This window comes from Lipophrys pholis (assembly GCF_963383615.2).
Source record: "Lipophrys pholis genome assembly, chromosome: 22".
In the NCBI taxonomy this organism is placed as follows: Eukaryota; Metazoa; Chordata; class Actinopteri; order Blenniiformes; family Blenniidae; genus Lipophrys; species Lipophrys pholis.
Genome location: NC_137644.1, coordinates 14060865 through 14075415, shown reverse-complemented (window position 1 = coordinate 14075415; position 14551 = coordinate 14060865). Strand labels below are relative to the sequence as shown.

Genomic DNA, 14551 nt, shown 5'->3' with positions numbered 1-14551 from the left:
AGCTCCAAAATTGAGCTGTGGCCACTTTCACTGGGGTTGAATTAAGTTTTAATCTGAAGAAGAAAAAAAAATATCCTGTCCAAAAAAACTAAATGGAATTGAGAATTAAAAAAAACAGTGGGGGGAGCTCTCCTCTCATGGTAACTGTGAGCACTCTGAATAAACAACCTTTACGTGATTTCTCCATCCACCACCAAAAGAAGGAAAATCTCAACCGTTCAGGAGATGTGGACTGAATTTAACCATGTTATGATAATAACAGGAACTCTGTTGTTTTATAAAGGATAGTTTGAACCAGCAAAGTCGGGAGAGGGAAACAAGAGGGGACATGAATATCTGGTGAGAAACGTACCGCCTCTCGGAAACAATGTAAACACATTTTAGAGTTAATTGAGAGCGGCTCCTAATCGGAGAGACTGTGGACGTCACTGGTCCTTACGCCGTCCCTTCAATTTGCTCGCACCTCGACCCCAAAGCAAACTTCCCTCCAACGAAATAGGGAAACTTGAGGAAGTTCTAAAACTTCCAGCTCCTATCGGCCGTGCCGAAGTGTGAAGACAAAACAGTGGACCATAGAGAGAAGGGTGCATGGAGAACAGCAGATCCTCGGGGCCGAGAGCAAAAAAGGAAGGAAGAGAAGGGGCAGAAGGGAAAGTAAACCTTTGATGAGTAAGACTTTTTTTGTTAAGCGACGGAGCTTAACTTTAAAATATTCTGGGTGGCAATGAATGGGGGATTGACCAATGGCCCTGATCTCAGCCACACACTGGGGCACTGGGGTTAATGGTGGATAAAGATTAGGGGGGGAAAAAGGGTTGCTCTGCCTGATCTCCATCCACCCCACCACCCCACCAACCCCCCCACCCACCCCCCGTTCCACAGTCTTCACCTTCTCCTCCAATCCCGAACCGGCCAGACAATGGAGGCTGCCAATGGGGGATGATCCAAGTCCCTTTGATTTCTGCCTCTACCCCCTCGACTGCTCTGAGTGCCCAGGGTAAAGACCCGTGGAGGTTCCCCCTGTTTGCCCGCTCACAGGGACGACAGTTAGCAGGCTCAGAGAAACCATTTGAGGATTGAAAAGGGAATGACAAGAGGTTTCTGATCTATGACAAGAAATCAATTTCCAGCTGGAAATATGAGCAGAGGGCTGTTTCAGTCCGAGCTGCAGCTTCTTTAAAGGGAGCCAAAGATATGCTTAATTGCCGTAGATTTTTTTTTTTTTTATATATATGTGTGTGTGTGTGTCTGTGTGTGTGTCTACATGGGAAGTACAGCTTGCAGTGGTGGGGCAATTATACTTTTTTTTTTTGCAATGATTAGAAGGACTTTTTTAGGCCAGCAGATATGCAGTAAGAGTTCATCTTTGAAGATTTAACTGAATACTAGACAAATTAAGAACTAATATTTAAATCTCTTTTAGGTGGAAAAAGGAAATGTGGAGTCTGCTTCACTCTGGAAAGACTGCTTGGGAGGTGGACCTGCTTCTACAGCCGCGTTGCACTTTGCTTTTGCCCATAAACTTTAATCAGAGCTTCACCTCAGAGATGCCGCGCGTTTCAAGATAAAAAAGATTCTCCTCTTTAGATTAGAGGCAGAATGGATTTGAGGCAAACAGACACATTTCATGTATTACATCTAAAACTTTCAGGAAGAAGTTCATCTGTCTGAATATCTGAGAAGAACTTTATTTGTCGTGTTTAATTAAAAAAGAGAAACCTCATTTGGAATCGTACCTTATTCATGGAAAATGATGCAATGCTGATTCCATTTACACTTTGATAGACACAAACAGAACTATTTTCAGCTAAAAATCTAATCTTCAGTGGCTTTTATTCTCTTTCTACTCACCTTGACGACGTGAAACGACCCCTATACGTGTGTTATGAAACCCCAAATTATTCACCTTTATTTGGCTCGATGACAAACACCATCTTGTATCATCAGTTCAGCGACTCAAGATAAATGATTCAGTTTTTTATCCCTATGATCACTGGTGCAAAAAGTGCTATGCGATTACGTATCTATCTTGTTAAAAACTAATTGTGCAAGTCCTGAATTACAAGCAAGATTGCAAATTTAAAACGGTTTGATGAGCATTTTTGTGTTCCTATCTAACAAAACCCACTTTGAAACTGATCACAAGTAGCAAGAACACTTTCCAAACGGTATTATCAATATTCATCAGAAAAGCATGTACTGATTGGCAAACTTTTCTCATACGCCACTTTGCTCTTTTGACAATTCAGCACCCATGGCTGTGTTTCTCTACAGCCACACCCGAATCGACAGTTATGACTGACGTGGCTCATTACAGTGGGCACATTCATCTGGGAGGAAAACACAACAACACCAGGCATGCGAGGACAATGAAAACTGCTTCCACTTACCACTTTGCCACTTCACAGTGTTTGTCGTCTGCTTTTTTCTACCGGCGCAGAGTGCGCATATCTCATCCTGAGAAGAAAAGAGGGTAAAATGGATGTCTGGCCTAAAATATGAGCGGTACAGTGAATAGAGCTGGCCTTGGTTTCTGCAGTCTGAATGGAGTAATGCACACCAGGCATCATCAGAGATTAGGTTAGGGCCGATGGAACCCCTGTTCACGTCATCCTGTTCCGTTCTGCTACAAATCTCAATCAAGACGTCAACAAAATAAATTTAAAAGAAAAAAAGAAATATATATATACCGGTATATATATATATATCTGAAATCTGAGCTGCACACATTTGTAAGCCATAGTGCATATCATAACTTCTAAGTTAGAGTAGATTGAAAATCCTTGGGGTGTGAAAACCAAACAGGCACAACTGAAAGGTTGCCCAGTGGAGGGGGAATTCTATCAAAGTGGACAAGATGAAGATTTGTTTTATTATTTCAGGAGCAATGGGGGGGGGGGGCCTTGACCTCCACTGGCCACTACATTCACTTAAGGCTAACAATAGAGCAACAACCAAAGGTACATTTGGTGACTTGATTTAAAAAAAAAAACACTTTTATATCATTACTGGCACACAAAAAAAAAAGACATAGCTTACGAGAGATTTACTCTCAATATTAACACTGGCTGTTGAAAACAGTGCGACTGCAACGCTAATCTTGTCCAAGGTTAAGAATTCCTTGACAGAAGAACATGAAGAATCCGTGTTGGAATACTTACCCTAAGGGAGAGAAATTGCTGTAGTTGTCGGTCACGGGGGGGGGGGGCGGCGGTCCAGCGATGTCAGCTCTCTACGACAAAAGGAAACAAAAGTGAACCATTAGTCCAAATCTACTCCGTCACATACTGATCTCCTGAAACATGTTTCCTGGGTACGTTCACTGCTGCTACTAACAAGTGTGGGCTAGACAGTGTGTTGCATAAGTATTTTCTGTATGGTTTGTAAGTGAAGGCAATAAACTTTCTTACAACAAAGTGCACCTGGAGTTTGGTGAGAAGTCGTAGAGTGTGTTTGTGTGTGCGCGTACGTGTGTTTATGTGTGGGTGTGCATGCACCAACAGGCATTGTACAGTACAAGCACAACACGCCTGCTCACCACACACACACACACACACACACACACACACACACACACACACACACACACACACACACACTGAAGTTAAAAGGTGCAGTGCCTGGAAGGCTCAAGCTCTCAACGCCAAGTAAATCATGCCGTTAACCTGACAAGATTGATTTCTCCTGTACTTCCATTCAGCTGTCTGCATCTGAGTACACAACCTCTGCTTTCCATATAATTTAGAGACCATTAGTATTGATGATTTCTTGTGTTAATCACATAGGAGCAGAAAGGGTGTACAATACCACAACCACCGCAACCGATTGCTCACGACACTTTTACTGCACATGCATCACATCAAGAGCATCAGGGAAAAGAAGTGGGAGAAGAAAGCCCCTGGGAGTAAGGTGTGGGCCCATTCCTGCACCCCCGGGGGCATTAGGGGCAGAAAATGGCCTGGATGATCCTCTGTGGGTTGTTGCATCCCCCCCACCCGCCACCACCACTCTTCTTTCTTTATTCGCCCAGAATTCCAATGACCCCTACAGGCAACCAGCGGCTGCTGAATCCTGAGGAATGTGCTCTCTGAACTGTACAAAAAGCCCTCAGCTCAAAGAGCACAGCTGAAAACAAAACATGTCAACCGCCATAATTTTTCACTGTTTTGAGTTTGTGGAAAATGTTGCACAGATTGTTGCACAACATTTACGTGGAAAAGGGCTTGAGGGGGCGGGGCGGGGGATTTTAGACCTGCAAAGATTTCAGAGTCAAATGATTGATTGGATTATATTTAAAGAATTGTACACATCATGTATAAACTAAAATGCAAAAATAAAATTAATCTTCCTGTCTGGGACAACTAAATCAGCGAACACCTTAAAAGTAATACAAAAACAAGCAAGGCGAAATGTAATTTAGACGTAATATAAAATCTGAAGTAAACACACCTTGTCTTAACTTATTTGCTCTTAGGTAGATTTAAACACCCAAACACCTCCAGGCTGTGCAGATGTCATATTTTATTCACTGGAAAAGCATTTGGCATGCTATTAGTCTGCATGACCTCCAATTCGCGGGGATTTACAAATACCACACATGTCTTTATGCCAAATATAAAACCATCGGTAAATTCTATCAACTTATAAATATGGCAAACGCATTCAAGTATTCATGAAGGCCTAATAATGCTATAGGCTGATATTTACATAAAGCGCTCGCGCACTAAGTCAAGATAAACTATTTAAGACCCAGACCACAAATACCTCCACACTGCAGAAAAAGGAGGGTCCTGCGATGAAAGAGGACATTATGCTAACAAGTCAGATTACTGTACACAATAACTTTATCTTAAAAGTAAATACCATCCACGGTGTTGGAAATGGGGGGGGGGGGGACTATGGAAAGTCACTGGCAATATTTCTGTGTGGACCAAATGCTCCTTATCAGTGTTAGTCAAGCAATTCAGGCCTGCCCGAAGAAAGATGAGTCTTCAAACTCATTCTATTCATGGTCAGACGTGTAATTACCCTCGGCTCACAGTCTAGACGTAACCGCTTTCACAGTATTTAAGACCCCCTATGCAACGCACGGACGCCAGCTCCTACCACCAAGCCCCGCACGTTAAATCTGTGGGCAGATAAATTAGCGAAGAATGCAATAAAATAGACACAATGAGAGGAACTTTATCCTCCCCGCTGCTAAATGAGATTTCTTTGAAATGCAGATCAGTGGCTCTAGATTAGTGAATTTTAGCTGCTGTCAACATCATAACAAAATACAAATGCGATTGTTCGCTGGCGCCTTATCTACTTGCTTCCATCTGTTGGCTGGTTATTTACTCCCCCCTGATTTACTATGCAGATCTAAATAAGTCGCATCAAAAAGAGGGCTTACTGCACAATGCCTTCTTAAGCTTCTACATCAAGGTATTTGAAAAACCGGTAGTCACATGAAAAGGCTGCCCATCAAAGGCACATCTCTAATGAACTCTCCCATATCAGAGGGGGCTTGTGAGGCCTGGCTTTAATGCCTTCTGTGTGGTGAGAGAGGAGCAGAACTACAAATCAGACCCACCAAGGCATGGCAGGGGAGGGTGGAGGAGTACAGAGGGGGAGAAAAGAAAGAGACAGGAGGAGGAGGAGGAGGAGGAAGAAGGCCTCAGTTATCAGATGAGATTAACTAAGCAGAAGGACTAGTCTTAGGACTTTCTATCCATCCATCCATCCATCCATCCATCCATCTACCTCTTAAGTATATTCTGGGGAAGGCATTCGTGTAAAAACCACAATGGCATTAGATTAGAGGAGGTTACAATGGATTAGGTGGGACAGGTGAGCTCCAAAAATGAAATCAAACGGAGCAAAAAAATTACTTTCAACTTTGAGTGAACGCCTTTAGAGTTGTCTGAAATACACGAGTTTACAGGCGATACTCCATAAAACTGCAGTGAAAGGAAATCTGTGTCAATTGGTGTCTCTTCAACTTGACATATTAATCCAAGTAGAGAGGGAAAAAAACCTTCCTCTCCCGTCCTTCTCATTCTCACCAGGTCTGCAAAACACGCTTTGGTAATCTCGAGCAGAGCTTTTGCATTACGCTCCTGCAATAACCTTTAATTTCATGGTGTATTTGTTGCATTCAGTACACAGGCCGGATTACAACCGACAAGCTTCAGATTTAAACGGGAGAAAATAAACTGCATGGAGAGATCATGATCTGTACACCCCCCCCACCTCCCCATCCCAGCCACCCACCGCAAGCGTCACCGCCACCACCCTGCTTTTGTAGCCCCGTCCGTGGATGGAGCGGAGACCCCCACCAACAAGCATGCAGTTTACCAGTGAACAATTAGCCCCGGAGCAAGAGCAGGCCCGGCACTGGCACATGTGGTTAAGGGGCGAGCGCTGCGGGAGAGCGCCAGATGATGAAGGGATGAGGATGGGAAGAGGAGGAGGAAGAGGATGGGGGGAGGGACAGAGGAGAGGACACAGAGGGGGCGGGATGGTGGGGTGGGAAAGAGGCGCATGGCGCGTGCCAGACACGCGTGTGCCAGTTTTTTTTTGTTTTTTTTTTGGCTCCTGGGCAAAGTCCCTCGTCATTCACTTACAGATCCTCTTTGCAGAGGAGATAAAGACATATAATGGGAGAGGGAGTTACCCCTTGCCTTAACGCCACGAATACTTTGACTCGGAATTCTGGCAACCCGTCCAAATTGAGCTGTGATGTGAAGGCAGCCAACGGTTGAGTCGCTTCGCCACAGAAACTCTACTTGGTGTCCCTCCCCTCACCCTGCCTCAAGCGGTTCTCTGCTGTGCAGCGTTGCCAACTGGGCCCAGTGCCAGTCGCATTTGCAACCACAAGGGACCCTCGTCTTTTCTTTTTTTTTTTTGCATTGCCTAATGAAATGACAAAACAACAGATTTGCATATGCAGAAACAGGTGTTGTAACAGGTTTGACTCCTCTTGACCCGAGTCGTGTTAAGGAGAGAAAACGCAGAGGAGGAGAAAAAAAAAAAAAAAAAAAAGTTTATGACCAACAGCTGCCTGGAGGTATTTAGGCTCTGATGGGCACTCAAGTCTGCACCATCTGCCCTGCTGCTTGCCAGAAGTGACAATCTAAATTAAAAACCACTCATCAAATATCGTAAAAATAAACCATTGTTTTGCTGGGTCCATATGTTGTGGCTGTTTTACTCCATCCTCGGCGAGTTGAGTCAGAGGCTGAGCCTCGCTGCCTATAGCCGCGATCCGGGGAAAATCCAGAGAGCCACACAGTAGCCTGTAATTACCCTCCCACCAATCTGCTGCCTTCAGACCAAAGCTCTGCGTCATCCTACACATTATCCAAGTCCATCCTCTCCACATCACAAAGGAGAAAACCTAGAAGAGCCGATGTGGTTAAAACACGGCCATTGTTTAGAATAGGATTAGGGACTGCCATCCGAGAGCGCAAGCTGGGTGTTCAGATGCAGAATAAAGATAAAATTGCACTGCAATTGCTTTCAACTTGACAACTGCCATTATATTCAATGTGAATTTTTATTTGCATGCCAGAAATAAAAAGGTTTTTCTTTCTTTTTTTTTTTTTTAAATTGAAGTGAAGAGCATGTGGCTGTGATGCAACACAAACTTACAGTGAAAATGTCAAATGTCCACATTTTGACCAAATTACATTCTGACTCAAAAGGGGCTTGACAGGGAAGATTCATGTTTGTCCTTTACTCAAAGACATCCAGCATGCACAAACACCCCAAGTCCCCCCCCACCTCCTCTGCTTCCACGTTTCCGCTTGTTTGTATTTAGACGAGAGAGACAGAAGGAACAAACCTGAGACAGTCATGACCCTGCGCGAGTGTTGTAACTTGGTCTAGAGCGATGCCAGCAGAAGGCAGCACCATATGCCCTCAGCCCCGAGCTGGATGCTCTTTCTGCAGCCTAATGTGCCTGTCAAAAACTGTTACTGTCACGACCCCACCTCCACCCACCCCAACACTCACACACACACATACACATAACCCTGCATGTTTTTTTTTTTTTTTTCATATACTCACAACATGTTTGAAACAAACATTATTTTTTTTCTCTCCCTCCTTATCTGTGTCTCTCTGGGTAAAGAGTAAAAGGTCTTTCGAGACGCAAGGCACAATGAACCTTGTGACTGCTCGTCTCCGTTTCTGATCGGGACGCTACTCATCAATACCACTTCTGGCTGATACCTGGCGGGCAAACACATTTATACGATAGCTCATCTAGCGTTTTCTGAGTTTATCGAGAAATTTGCATCCGTCACGATGTTAAAATTTTTTTTTTAAATCCTTTTGCAATTAATCATGCAAGCATTATCAATTAGTCTGAAAGATACGTGAACTGTCTCGACAAAAGCATCTTTTAAACAATTAAAGTCCCACTCTGGTCCGTCTCATAAGAGCTTTGACTGTTTACGAGTGACAGGCTGATGGCTGAATGCAGTCTGAGCAATGGTGACCTTGCCTTTTTACCATGACTGACCTTCTATCTTTAATTCAGGGCAAGACCCCAAAACCAACAGATTTTTTTTTACTTTATTTTTTTTTTCAAACGAGGACACTGTCCATCTGACCGTGACTGGAATAAAAGCTGCCATGCCTTCACACCAGACTGGCCAGCAAGTAAACAGGCAATTGTTAACTCAACAAGAAAAAAAACAAGAGGGCAAAATAAATATATATATGTGTGTGTGATTTCTGAGGCGGCTGCTGGTGGACTGTGATTCAAATGAATCCATAGTTTCCTGGATAAACAGACCGACAGGTCGGCCGAAAGCGATACGGGGTCACAGTCAAGACACATGTGCCAAGAGGACGGCTCGAAACTTCACTGAAAGCATGAATTATTTTACATACCTTCAACAAATGCTGTGTACACAACACCCCCCCCCCCCCCCCCCAAAAAAAAAAGTTTGTTTTATAACTTTGCACGCATGTCCTCTTTCCATTTCGGGGGTCTGACACACTGTGAGGTTACACACATCTGCCAAGAGCTACACATGTTGACTTGCGGGAGTTTGGTCATTTGTTTTGTGTCTTTCAGAGACCTCGGGGAGGAGGGGTGACGTAAGACGTTAAATCTGCAAAACAGTCTTTACAGAATATTTGGACACTCGATTGTTTCGAGCTGAGTAAATATATAACAATAACCACAGTGTTTTTAATTTGAACTTTTTTTTTTTTTTTTTAACTTAGCCAAAATAATATGAAACCCATTAAAAAAAAAAAAAAACTCAAACATTACTGACTTTCTGCAGATATGTATTAACTCGACATTACGCGGCACGGTCTGCAATCTCCTTTCTAATCCACATCCCCTGACCCCACCCTCTACAGCTTTCTCCGGCCAAGGGGTCACCACGGTTCTTGTCTACGACGGTGTGGAGTCGGGCTTAAGAAGTGACCCAGAGCGTAACTAAAAAAGTCTGAGCTGTCTCAAGACTCTTAGTAACTGGGGCACACAAAACATCATTACTGCGATGTGGATAATTACAGTGCAAAAGGGTGGCCTCTTAAGCATGTAATACACTCTTTTATCTTTAGAAGTCAATCTCTCCAAGGCTGACAGCTTGCAGCGTATGATCCCGGTAAACAAATACTTTTGCACGGCACAAAAGTGCCATTAAAGGCCAAAACTGTCAACACAAATTCCATTCTTACTGGGGGAGGGAACCAAAGTGCGAGGAGGAGGGGGAGGAGGAGGAGGAGGAGGGGGAAAGGACTTGATCACGACTGGTTGCTTTAACTTGCATGGAGGTTGTCATGGAAACATTTCTACGAAGTTAACGGGGGATAAGCCCTGAACACATGCCTTTTAATTGTCTTTAAGTTTCGTACGCGGCCAAGTTGGGACCTGAAGTCAACACGAGGGCTTCGTTTATGTCCGGTGGGCTCGCCGACATGTTTAGTAAAGTGATGCTGGTGCTCAACTCCCACCATTCTCCCCCTAAAAGCAGCAACACCTTAAAGGCTGAGCGAGTCTGTTTCATTATAGCCGTGTTGGGGAGGGGGGTTTGGGGGGAGGGGGGTGCAATTCAAAAGCTAATCCAGAGGTGAACAAGAGTTTCATTGCTTCTCAAACACTCAAAACAGAATCGATACGATCAGTACCTCAAATCCACTTCCAGGACTTTCTTATTTTCACTTTTAACTCGAGCATTGCTGACAATGCACGCAAAGTTTTAATGGCGGGGGGGGGGGGGGGGGGGGGTTCCAAATATGAAAGCGTTTTCTACTTCAACTCAACTGGAAGCAACAATTTCCGTATCTGAGATGAAAAAAAATATAAAATAATGCATCAACCGATGTTCATCGAGCTGAAAGCTGAATCTTAATTTTGATAAATGATTGAAACGTATGACAGGGTATACACATTAATCCTGTGGAGGACATTCATTTTCCTATTACCATAATGTAGAGCACGACCACCCGATGATGAATGCAGCAATCAAAAAATGGACGCAGAGTGGGGAGAGCGGGGGTAATAAGTGCGCTGCTCCTAACAACGGTCACTCTTGGAGGGAGACTAATGGCAGGTCTCTCTCCATCTCTCCCCATTGCCTTGAGGGGGGGATGGGGGGGGAGGTGGGGGGGCCATCCTGTTTTAAAAAAAAAATCAAATGACCTCACGTACCACACACCATCTTGACAACAAGTAAACAAGAGAACACAAAACCGTTTTCAACATGCGTGGAGGAATGATTACAGGGGCACTCCAACAAAGGGGCTGATTGTGCACCGTCGCTGACATATTTCACAAGGGGCATTTATTGCCGCCTGGCCTTTGAAGAGTGAGAGCTGCTGAGTGAGGTGGTGGTGGGGGGGGTGGGGGGGACTGGCCCACACCTGCATAACTGAGGAGGGAACACCTGTGCACCCTGCGGCTCCAACAAGGAGGGTCGATCCAGCTAATCCAGGGGTGAAAGCTGATCAGAGGACAGGCCCGAAGAGTTCTGCAGCTCCACACTGCCTTATTAGCCTCTTTTAAAACCCCCCCTCCCAAAAAAAAAAAAAAAAAAAAAAAAAAAAGTTACATGTATTGATTTTTTGGGGGGCACTGTGAGAGTGCAAAGAGAACAAGTGACAAGACACAGAGAGTGAAATAGGGGAACTCGGCAAGCAGCTTTTAGGTGCCTGCTCGCCTTTAGATAAATGAGTGTGTACTGCAGGGTAATCATGGTGAAAGGTAATACTCTACCAGCATCCTTGTTTGTTTCTGGACACCGAAACAGATGGAATATAAAAATGGAGCGTGCAACTACGGTAAGGTGATGATTGCTGATGATCATAGACAGTGATAATGCAGATGTCAGTCATGCACTTATAATTCTAAGGAAAGTTTTGAATTTAATTGCAATATTTTTTTTTTTTTTCTAGTTTGCACAATGCGTTTGAGAGGCTGTGACAGGAGTCTATTAAAAAACACGATTTACATGCAATCTCCTGTGTGTCACAGGTGATAACACAACAGCAGCGACAACTGAAGGAATTTCACGATTTAGAACCGATAATTTGTAAGAAAAATAGCGGCAGACAAATTTATTATCTGCTCTGTATATAAATTAAATCAGTATTTACGTCTGTTTTTGTACTAATTGCCGCAATATAGCAATATGCAGTAAATTTCCCAGCCACAATGAGCAGATAGTAAAATAGCTTTAAGTGACATTAATGTTCAGCATAAATCCACGTTTGGCTCAATTAAAAAAAAGAAAGAATCAAAACTTAGCGGAGACACTGAAATCATGTCATTTCTGAGCGGACTTTAAAAAAGGAATGCAATATATCACACAGTGGGGATAAACGCGGATTTTTTAAGAGATAATCACTTAAAAAAAAAAAGTCATTTTCGACAAGGAGATCACGGTGTGAAAACTAAATATTTGGGGAAATGACACGAGGAAAAAAAACAAACAAACAAACAAGTGGCGTGTAAATAATAAACACAAAATTACGCAAAGTTTGCGCTCCACTTCCAAGTGCAGCGGAACAGAGAGGTTAAGAGAACAAAACACCGCTGAGAGAAATGAGCTCCTGGCTACAAGAGGAAGGGAAGAAAGGAAAAAAAAAAAAAAAAAAAAAAACTTACCACAAAAAAAACGGCAGGTATATTTCCCTCACGGTGAAAAAGTGAAAGGGACAACGCCAGGTGAGAAGTCGTCCTCCTCTAGACTTGCGGAGATGTTCGCACGTGACTGTCCAAGTTCACCATAACGCGGAGGAAATGAACAACAAGCTGCAGAGTAAATAAAAAAAAAAAGAAAAAAAAAAAGAGGGGAACAAAAAAAAAAAAGAAAAGCTCGAATATTCCTCCGCTGGGCACCGCTGCCGGAGACTCGCGCACACAAATACACACACACACACAGTCTCTTCTCCTGCTGTCTCCCGTCAACGCCGCTGTTATTACTAATGCAACAGAGGGAAAAGCAGTACACCGAGTCCTGTTTGAATGACGCGCAATGCGGGGAAGAAGCGCCTTGTTTTTTTCTCTTTTTTTTTTATGGCGTTACGATTCAAACACACATCAAGTCGTATCCCGGCAAGCAAGTATATTTGGGACTAGAAATCCCCCCCACCCCTCCTGCACACACACAGACACACACTCGCACACACACACACACACCCCCCACCCCCAGGGGAGGCACTTGCTTGTGCGCGGAGGTGTGTGTTGTTATTTTTGGGCGTACTGCGACCCCGTGTGACGTCAGGGCCACCTGCTATGTAAACAAAAAGAAGTGGGGTATTTTTTTCTTTTAAAGTTTGTTTCGTCTTTTGAGAACGGTTCTCGTCACTCTACCGGAGATATGGGGGTGGGGGAGGGGGGGGGGGGGGGGGGGGGGGGCATTTTTAAATAACCGGGTTTGAACCGGGAACAACCTTTCCGGTGACGGGACGGTGAAAGGCGAGCGCGCGCACTGTTGCGTCCGCGAAACTCCGGTTCATTGCGAGTGAAGTAGTTTTAATCAATATAAAACAAACAAACTATAATAAAGCTTTTTACGCTCCCGCAACTTCTTATTTGCAACAGAGCACACGTTGACCTACTTTAAGTGCAACTCTTGCTCTTTAGTCATCTTTGGGATTTTCTTAGAAGAGATATTTATCGTGCCATGAGATGCATTCAGGTTTGTATTCAATTAAATGCAAATTCAATAGGGTCTTTTTGCGCTATTGCGCATCGTCATCGTCAGGAAAGAAGTATTTTTTTAAAACACATTGTAGAAAGAATTACATAGAGAAAATATATTGGATTTTCTTTATCATAACTGCAAAACATGATAAACATCAAATTAAATCCCCATCGCTCTACAAACATATTGGGACCTCTTGGTTTTTTAAATGTAAACCATTCAGTTATACCTTCATCTAATTCAGTCTATTTATTCATCAGAGGGACATCACGCGTCGAGTAGTAGTGTTTAAAATGAGTTGCTTTCTTCTGCCTCTTCTCTTTCTCCAAACCTCCAAGACGTTTATATGAAAAAGTAAAGTATGATCAGAGAGTACTGGGTATTTTTTTTATTATTAAAAAAAGATTTAGAATTAAAAGAATTGTTGCTTTTGTCAACAATTTATGTTTTATTAGTTTTTAAATGCCAGATTGTACTAACTTGATTTGAAATCAATAAAGTTAAATTTCAATGTGAGACATATGAATAGTGACTATCGCTCAGCAGGTAAATGTAGATTTGAAATGCATTATAAAAAAAAGCGTTAAATTTTTCATGGTCTTTAAACATGAAACACTCGACGTCGTCTTATTAGTTTTTATTGTTAAAATTAATATTACATCGGGATCTCCCCTGTGTAAGTCGGGATACTGTATTTCACTGGTGAACCTGAATGATACAGTGTATCCATAAAGTCCTCAATACTGGCCTTTATTTATTTAAAAGTGTTACTTAGGTCCACATTATATCATTTTCAGTGCAATAAAAGTCTGGATTGTTGAATTTTTAAATACTAAACTGAGATATGGCTGCAGCACATTTGAAAAACCTGGATGATGTGATTTGCTTTGTTTGTTTGGTGTTCTTTTGAGCTATTTAAAACGATATCAAATGTGAGCAAAGGGAAACAGCATCTGGAAAAATGAAAGGATGAAGAAAGAAAACGAGCAGTGTTGAATTTTGTGGTGGTATGCTGCCACCTACTGGGCTATCTGTGAACTTTTTAAAGTAACAGGATCAATGGACTTTAAGTAACACCTGAACAGTTTTATTTTCTTTTTAGTTTAAATTTCAATCTATATTGGATGAAAGGTGTATATTAGGAAGTCATTATCACACATACATCTGAAAACGGAATTTACTCATTTGTTTGTTTCGGGACAAGTCTGAGCTGACATGTTTTACTTTGATCACATAGTGCCATCTACTGATAACATGTAGACATACAAGCTGGCCTGTTGATTTTAATTGTCAGCATTTAATGTCAACCATTTAGAACTACTGTAATAACTTTTTATTTAAAAACGAAAAGTGTGATAGTATCTACTTTCTTATACTGTGTAGCTCATGCAAAT

At 42.7% G+C, this 14551-nt stretch overlaps 1 protein-coding gene across 5 annotated transcripts in view; it reads right to left on the bottom strand.

Moving 5' to 3' along the window:
- The window catches only part of foxp2 (forkhead box P2), a 105164-nt gene extending 92504 nt beyond the window's left edge, over positions 1 to 12660 (bottom strand). For 3 of the 5 annotated variants that reach the window (XM_080492020.1, XM_080492021.1, XM_080492022.1), the window contains exons 1-3: positions 12116 to 12660; positions 3162 to 3232; positions 2391 to 2457 (exon numbers count right to left, since the gene is read on the bottom strand). The gene's annotated coding sequence lies outside the window, so the exon portion shown is untranslated. Of the gene's footprint in view, positions 1 to 2390; positions 2458 to 3161; positions 3343 to 12115 lie in introns of those variants that run through there. The other 2 variants (XM_080492019.1, XM_080492023.1) reach the window with 1 other exon arrangement.
- Positions 12661 to 14551: the final 1891 nt, after the last annotated feature.